Genomic DNA, 6,000 nt, shown 5'->3' on the forward strand with positions numbered 1-6,000 from the left:
GGGAGGCTGGGGCAGAGCTGGGGCCGGTAATTTTTTCTTTCACCTCAGCCGCTGCAGGAAGATCTCCTGGACAACAGCAGTTGTGAGGCAGAACATCAGTAAAAGGACACAACTGCCAGGGGCTAGAACCATATCCACAGCCATTTACAGCCTAGCTCGTGGTGACTTACTTATGATCAGATGATTTTAATTACTGTTTTTAATTTCCTATTGGGTCTTGGACTACTTTCTAGGTACACTGACCCCTCCCTGTCTATTCCATGTGTATTAGATACCCTTACTGAGCTGCCAGGAGTCCAGTGTTACCCATCCTAATGTGCAGGAGCAGCATCTAGTAGGAACTTTTCAGTTTACAGAGTGAATTTGCTTGGACTAAGAATTCCTTATCACATTTCAGCCTTGCTGCACCATATCCAGTGTTACAGAGTCTTCACTGCAGCACGTTGCTATCTCTCTGTGTAAAGTCCCGGTGATTCATCACTGGGTGAATGTAGTAGGGCTTTTATTTATTTATTTATTTTTATCTAAGCTGGAGATATCTGTGATATATCTTTGCTGACCAATAAATGAATTACTTTATATTCGATATGAATGCAGAACTGGGAGGGACAACTGGGCCTTTCGACTGTGGTTCCACACAGTCTCGGGCAACCAGGTGATAGACGTTTATGGTCCACAAAGGTCCATAGAGCATTCATTTTCCCCACGCATTATCTGTCTTTTGTATAGATTAAGTTGTTTGTTACTGTAAAATGACTACCTAAATAGATATTAAGGCTTAGAGATGACAATCATTTAGCCCGATTTCCTCATAATGCTCATCCTAATGCTCATTCCTGCAGCGGAGGAAATTAATCTTTGCTATTAATATTGTCTGTTAAAGCTAGAACCCAGATTGGTCCATTTGCAGTCCTTATTAAATAAGGACCCCTGCTGGTCCTTATTAGATAGATGAAGGACCAGACTGAAGTTCCTTGTTACTTAAATGAAACACCATGTTTAGCAAAGCTGTTAAATCACAGCTGAAGGCAGACATCTTGATGAATAAATCAGCATTCATGAATAAATAATTGACAAGAGTGCTAAAATGGGATTCTCGTCTTCATGCTGTCTCTGTCCTTGGCCAAAAATTGAGACAGCCTGTGTCAGCTGCAGTGGTGGCCGTGTAGGATCAGGTCTCCAAAGGTGCAGACAGGACTCGAGTAGGACCAACAGAAGCATCTCAGTCTGTGAGGGGCTCCAGAGCTTTTGTTTGCAAAGTCTCTGGTGAGTTAAGGAGCTGGAATGAACCTTCACTAGCATGTTTCCCATAGGACATCTAATAACGTGAATCAGTATGGCTGTGGGACACATTCGCACTTTGATCTAATAGTTGAAGGCTCAGTGTCCCATTGCCAGTTCGTTCCAGGCGGCCGCCTTCCCCTGTAATCGTGCTGGTTATTCACACCAGTGGAGCTTTCATCAGCCAGCCACTTCCCAGGACAATTATTTCCCAATTTGCATTATGAACCCAAAGTAGGTTATGAATATGGCAGTGTTTTTGTGTAGATGAAAAGTTTTAAGAAGAGTGACGCTTGTTGAAGACTCTCTGTGGTTTGGGAGCATAGTGCGCCTGTCCTACCCGAGAGCAGAGAGGAATGGCTTCCAGTGCTGATCTCCCACGGAGCTTGCTCTGGTGTTTTTTGTCTCCTGCCTAAGCACCACCCGTGACCCGTAAGAACCGCTCCAGCGTGCCATCTTATTTTGCTAAATATTTAAAATACCTGTGGTTATGGGGAAGCGCCAACTCTGAAATCTGCCACTTCAATAGTACAAGTGGTTTTCAGATGCTGGGGATAAGGACGCAGCTGCTCCAGGAGCCCCGAGTGCTGGTATTCCTAAGAAGTGCAGCCAGCCTCTTACAAGGCACTTGTGTCTCGAAGCCACAGCAAAGGGCAGGGGCCGCTGCCACCCGGGAATCAAAGGCTGCCAGTCGTGCCTGCGCAGAGCGGGCGGGCAGAGCCTCTGCAATACCCCCGGTATCAACACGGGGCTCCGATGGGACTAAAGCGCGGCCAAGCTCTTGTTGTTGTCGCTGTGTTTTTCTCCCACTAACCTCAGGGAAGGCTTTCCACAAACATCAGCGCCACTCGCTGCGTGTGCCGGGCCAGCACGTGGCGTAACACGGGATCCTCTGGAAAGAGCCAGCCGTTTGCTAAAGAACCATACGAGGGATTCCCCATTCTGATTTTTCTGTGCTGAAAATGGTTAGGGGAAGCTCTGTAGCTCTTGTGCGGATGGAAATACGCATCTGAGGAACGTGAAACAGAGCTTGTGGTGCTTGTACATCTGCAGAGAGACAAAAAAGCAGGACAGTGTCTCACCATAGGCTGTTCTGGGGTTATGCCTGCAGTCACAGGAGCTCCTCGCCTGGTGTAAGAGGGCCTGCCTCCATCTGAGTCAGCGGAGCCACGCGGACCGGCACGCACGGGAGGTGTGCCCTGGGTTTGTGCAGTGTAAGGCTACTCTCGATTTACTGGCCCATAACTTCTAAAGGTTGGGAAGAACAGAAAGCAAATATTTGCGTGCTATAAAACCAACAGGCACTTTGTGTATAGTCCTGGAAACAGAGACGTTCCTGGAGTTCAGGGCAGGCATCTGCCCGAGCATGTAGCAGGCCAACCACGGGAGGCATGTAAAAGCCACTTGCTAGCATCAAACTCCATGAAATATGTTAGATAGGTGTCTCCTACTGCGGCATGTGAAAGGAGCAAGTACACAGCATCAGCACCACAAGGAGGAAGAGAAGCTACATAAAATTTGTAAAGAAATTTCTAAAAATCCTGCATTTGGTGAGACAGGGAGCTAGGAAGTTGGATGCTGAACCAGCCTGACAAAGCTAGCAGTGGCCGTGCTCCGCAGCCTCTGCCACCCCGCAGTCTCCTCCTCATCATGACTGCTGCAGCAGAACTTCCCCTGACAGCTCCTGACTCCCCCACCAGATCTCGGTCTCTCTTGCCAAGTGTTCTGCTTTATTTGGGGCATAAAGCACCTCCCCAGGACAGAACCTGTTATTTGCGGTATGTATCTAGGATGTACGTATGTTTTGTACTCTCTTAGGAGAGGAAATTAGGCCTGGGATTCCTGCGTGGCAGAGGAGATTCTTGCTGTGCAACTACTGGACGCCTGGGCTGGGGAAGCAGAGTGAGAATAAATCATTTTACCTATCTCTGGCAGCAGACAAGCTACACCCAACAACACGGGCAGCGTCCTGACAGGCTGCAGGCAATGGATCACCTCTGACCTTGCTCTTCCATCACAGAACTACCTAAATACTGGGACTGGGGCATTTGGTGGTACAGATACTGCATGGTGAGCCCATGGGCCAACATATCAGTGTCTTCTTTCATATATTTTCAGCCACTGGTTTGCTGCAGATGACACTAAAACACACGTGCACGTGAGACCACTGGAAGACATTTGGCTTTGTCATGCTCTGTTCCTAAGTGATGCTAAAGCCGGCTCCAGGCTTGCCAGATCCCCTTAGCTTAGAGACCTACACCAGCTGTGCAAGCCTCAGCGGGATTGACTTAGACCTTCTTCAACCTTGAGAAGCCAGTTTTACTGCAGACATCTCGGGCAGCCTGTACTAACTAAAAATCCTCCTGTTTAGCCTTTTAAAGGGATTTCAATACATTTTTTTTCTCATGGGTATAAGTTGCTTGTAAGGCTTCTTACAACTTACTTCAGTTGTTCCAGCATTATAAAGTTGTGGTATATATTTTTCCCTCCTCTATTTATTGCCCTTAGATGTGTGTTTTTTTTTTGTGTGTGTGTGTGTGTGTGTGTGTTTTTTGCTTGTTTGTTTGTTTGTGTCCCCCCCTTGATGGCACCTGCACCTTGGACCTACAGATCAGACTTTCTGGACACTTCCATGCCACATTTCAAGGGTGAGAGGAAATCTGACACAAGCAGAAGCAGCCCAGGAATGAAGATACATTGCCAGTTTTGCCGTCGCCCCCCAAAAAAGCCAATATTTTGCAGCGTAGTCCCAGAGGAAGGTTGCGCTCATCCAAAAATTCTGGCAGGAAACGCTATTGTTCCCTGCAAACTTAAACAGGGAGAAAAATCCCACTGCTTTTATTAACGCGCACGCCACGCGGTTGGCAAGGGCAGATAACAAAGCTACAGGACTGTGTTTGTTTAACACAAAGGTAAGCTAAAGTGGGATTGGAGTTCACGGTAATCAGATATTCACAGCTCCCTCTGACCCGGCTCAGGGGCTGAGGAGCTCAAGGAGCGCCAGGTGCTGTGCACAGCAGGTAACACATCGTGCCCAAGTAATCTCCCTGCCCCGAGCGTTTTCTGGAGCGCACATCCACAGCTGATTGCACAATCTGCTATAGGAAGCCCATCGCCAGCTAGGTTTTTCCTTGAAATGTTTGAAAAATGTTTTTGATTTTTTTGGGGGGTACATGTTCTAACATTTTAACATATTCTAGTCATAACTGTGCTTTTCTAAATCATTTCCAAGGCTTTTTTCCAAGATTCCCATTGACTGCAGTAGGCTTTGGCACAGGCTCTAACTGTACCAAACCTAGGACTATAAATATAGATTCCCAAGGACTTGACTGGAGGGAGTGACAGATGTATAGCTTGACTCTGAGATCTTCCAGGGCAACGTTTTCCAGAAGCAAAAATGAGAATCAGCTGCGTTAAATTTATCCACACTTGGACTTCTTTGGTACGTGCAAGAGGAAGTCGCTGGGGAGCGGATGACTTTTTAATCTGCAAGTAGTGTAAAGTTTGTGTGCTGCCTTTGCAGTTTATTAAATTCCTTGGGTAAATTTTACCTCTGGTGCAACGTATATAAAACATCTTCACAAGCTAGAAAGGAGGATCGATAGCGTATTCGGCGCCTGCTCAAAACGTTGCAGCGTGCTCTTCTGACACAGTTTTGAGCTTGGATCTGTATGGCCGGTCTTGCTTACGATGACGGGTGCTCCCAGAGGACCTGATCCAACCCCCCTGAAATCGATGGAGAAGCTCCTCTCTGCTTCCAAGGCTTTGAAACCAGGCGTAAATGCATTGATCTTCCACTGACACCGGGCTGCCTACCAGAAACCTTCTTGCTCTTGGGACGTGGGAGGACTTTTTTGTTTTCTCTGGCTAACATTTTGAGAGCAGGGCTGTATTTTTCCCCATTTCTGGTGACATTTGGCGGTGGAAGAGCATTTCGGATGCAGGCTCTCGGGTAGCAGAGTGTTCTGCTGGCTCCTGCCGCGGCAGGCACGGAAATGCGTCTTTGGAGGGAAGTCCTGATTAAGATCATCAAAGCGTTTCCTTTTTTCGACTCAAGCGGTCCTGCACAATGCAAGCGCCACAAGCCAAAAAGCACGATTCAATGCTTTAATCACCAGGAGAGGTGTTGGGCGTAGAAAGGAATCGCTCGTTTTTCAAGGCACGCCGGCAGGGAGGATGCTCCATGCCAGCCCCGTTGGCTTTACACCTTTTTATCGGCACCCACCCATGCCCAGACAGGATGCAGGGGAGGCAGGACGTCAGCGTGGCCCCGTACGGATGCTCTGGTGCTCGTGTCGGTGTCTCGCAGCGAGGAGCACTGGAGCCTTTGCTCTCTGCCACCGCTTCCTCCCCTGCCCGGTGGCTGACGAGAGGAGGCTCCAGCCGGCCGGTCCCGCAGGGCTTTGAAGATGAAAAGGGCCAGTGCTCGCTGATTAAACTACAGGGCTGACACACCTCTGCAAAACCTGTACTTTAGTACTTCCAGACGAGCCAGGGAACGCGAACGCCTCTCCAAAGAGTCCAAGCCCCAGCCCCAGACCAGCACCTTTCTCCCACGTGGGTGTCTGGCAGCACTCGGGCTGCTCCGAGCTGGAGGAGCATCCCTTGGGGACAGGCGGCACAGGTCAGGGCGTCCCTCAGGAACCTGGGCCCTGTCACGGTGCCATGGGACAAAGATGTGTGCTGGTGGGGCCAGGCAGGCATCGGGGCAGGAGGGAA

Source organism: Anser brachyrhynchus (assembly GCF_964034855.1).
Source record: "Anser brachyrhynchus genome assembly, chromosome: 2".
In the NCBI taxonomy this organism is placed as follows: Eukaryota; Metazoa; Chordata; class Aves; order Anseriformes; family Anatidae; genus Anser; species Anser brachyrhynchus.